Source organism: Mytilus galloprovincialis, chromosome 6, assembly GCF_965363235.1.
Source record: "Mytilus galloprovincialis chromosome 6, xbMytGall1.hap1.1, whole genome shotgun sequence".
Taxonomy (NCBI): domain Eukaryota; kingdom Metazoa; phylum Mollusca; class Bivalvia; order Mytilida; family Mytilidae; genus Mytilus; species Mytilus galloprovincialis.
In genome coordinates, this window is record NC_134843.1 from 95,752,066 (window position 1) to 95,755,158 (window position 3,093).

Consider the following 3,093-nt stretch of genomic DNA (forward strand, 5'->3'; position numbering starts at 1 on the left):
TTTTTTATGACGCTTGCTTTACTATGTCATTGTGCATCTATGTTTAATCTACAGTAAATCAGATTGCTTTATCTACAGTAATTCGGATTGCTTTATCTACAGTAATTCGGATTGCTTTATCTACAGTAATTCGGATTGCTTTATCTACAGTAATTCGGATTGTTTTATCTACAGTAATTCGGATTGCTTTATCTACAGTAATTCGGATTGCTTTATCTACAGTAATTCAGATTGCTTTATCTACAGTAATTCAGATTGTTTTATCTACAGTAATTCAGATTGCTTTATATACAGTAATTCAGATTGCTTTATCTACAGTAAATCAGATTGGATATCTGATCATGGTTAACCAAAATGAAAACATTTTTTTCTTGTTTTAGGGTCCTTTTTCAAACACGTAAACGTTCTACTGCATCAAACTTTGAACTGATATTTAGGAACGAAAAAAAAACACGATGTCCTTGTTATTTTATTTCAAATTTGGAATTTGAATTTCAAATGGAAAATGCATGACTTGTCATTTTGGTTACAATGGATAATTGCTATTTGGTATACATTCTTCTAGGAAAACGGTGGTGTAACCTATGTAAGACTTCTATATTTTACTTATATAAGATGACCAAATCAAACATTCAACTCACATTGATAGTTTTCAAAGTTGTATTAAATTTCATATTTTATAACATATGATATGAAAAGAGTCCGGTAATAGGAATGAAACATATCCGAAATACAAAAAGCAAATCTGACAGAATCCCCTCTTTAGATCTAATGTTCTGAATCTGAAGACACTCATATAATTTTGTTTTGTATTTATCATTTAGCGGCCTTTTTTAGCGTGCTGTGGGAAAAACCATTTCATTGTTTACTTCTACGTCATTTGGTCTCTGGTGGAGATTTGTTTTATTGACAATCATACAACATATACAGATATTAATAGTATATAACAAATTGTGATATATTCACGAACCTTACCTTAAATACGTATCCTTCAGACTTCTGATGTTGCTATGATACACTTAATCCCAGTGTTGGGGTAGCATTTACAGATAAGTGTCATTGTAACACTACTACAACACTGAAATATGTGTTCTCTAGAGTTCGCGCTGTCTTTGCAAATGTTCGATAGCGCAAATATATCATGTCAATTTATATCATAGATATTACATCAGGACAATTTTTACTTAACATTCTATTTAATATTACTGATAAAAATTATCTATACCGTAGATATACTTTGCTGTTCCGGGTTGAACATTCTGCGTACTAATACAAATAAAATACATTGTGTAATGTCAAATAAAACAAAACCAAATGGATGCACTTATTTTCGTCTATCATGGCTGTCATCTTGTTTGAATTTGTCAGAAATTCCTTGTATTGAAAACTCTTCTAAATAGATTTAGAATTTTCTTTTTTTTATATATATATTCTAAACTGCAATGATATATCACATTCGAGTCGACTATTTTATGTATATTTAATTTTTTTTTTTATTTACGTACATTGCTTTATTGTCATTTCCTTTTTTTGTCATTTTATTTGTGTTACATATTAACAGATACATGTATATAACTATAAAAATTATATTAATTCTTTATATTACAAAAATGTGGTTTGAACCAAACTACATTGTTGAAGGCCGTACGTTGACCTATAGCTGTTAAATTTCTGTGTCAATTTGGTCTCTTGTGGAGAGTGGTCTCATTGGCAATCATACACATCTTCTTATTTGTAATGACAAAATTATCAGAACTAGTTCATATTTCAAACTTCATTGTGTGATCAATTCTCATAATTTAGCATGATTTGGCAGAATAGGACACATTTGCATGACTTAAATGAAAACATGTGATAAAAAATGGAATGGAAGTATGAGATGGTACTTTATATTTAATATTCAACATAAAGGGTGATAAAAAAAATGTGTGTGACCACGTATTTATAAGTTGATTTTAAGAATCATGAGATGTGAAATCGTAGCAAGGTAATGATAGCAGATGACTTAAAAAAGGAAGTTTCTAGAAGTAACTGTGAATTCCTTTGTTGTTATCATTATTAGAAATAAAGCACTTCGTGTACATTAAAATGACAACTGTGGGTTTTTATACTGGCTTTTAGACACATACTTGTTGTCTTTATACACCATACGATATTTCGTACAATTTTGATTTCTTTTTATGTCACTTTTCTTCTCAGAAAGTGTTGGGCTTGTGTTCGAGAGAAAAGCAAGCATTGAAAATAACCTTAACTGTTCCAATTCTTAGCTGCAGTATAAAACAGTATTGCGTCAATGTTTAATAAATAAAACGTTGGTTTGGATTCGACATCGACCTTATATTGCATATTTCTTTCAATCCTTATTTCCAATTAACGTCGATTCATTTATCCGATCTCTCTTATAGTCTTCGATTTCAGATTTCGGATGAATTTTTTATAAGCAACTAGTTTTTATGAGCAGTATTAATCAGTTTACGCTAATAATTTAAATACGTGCATTCGTTTTAATTGCTTCAACGTTCCTTAAAAACTTAGATTTTTTTTCTCTTTACACATTCACCTACGCTGTACTCTTATGGTTTGAAAAAAATGACATGACAGAATTTTGTCGACATATAAATCATTGGAACTTTCCTTTTTAATAATTATGTCAATGCAATGATCATTCATTAATACCGGTATTGTTGTTAAACAACACTTTCTAAACCGCAAATAAAGAATACACATTTAAAGAGGAATTAAATGATTGATTATCATTACATTTGAATTTTTGCTGCTCACATTTCTTGGGCAACTTTAATAGGTGTCTCGTAGCTTTCACTTGATTTGTTTGTATTTGTCTAAATTGTGTTATATTGCTAACAGTCTAATAATAATAATAATAATAATAATAAAATAATAATAATAATAATAATAATAATAATAATAATAATAATAATAATAATAATAATAATAATAATAATAATAATAATAATAATAATTATCATTATAATATTAATAACTCATGTTATTATTGTTATTATTATTATTATTTTGTTTTATCATTAGTTTTTAGATTCAATACGGTAAGTAAGAGTGTACTTTGTATATTAG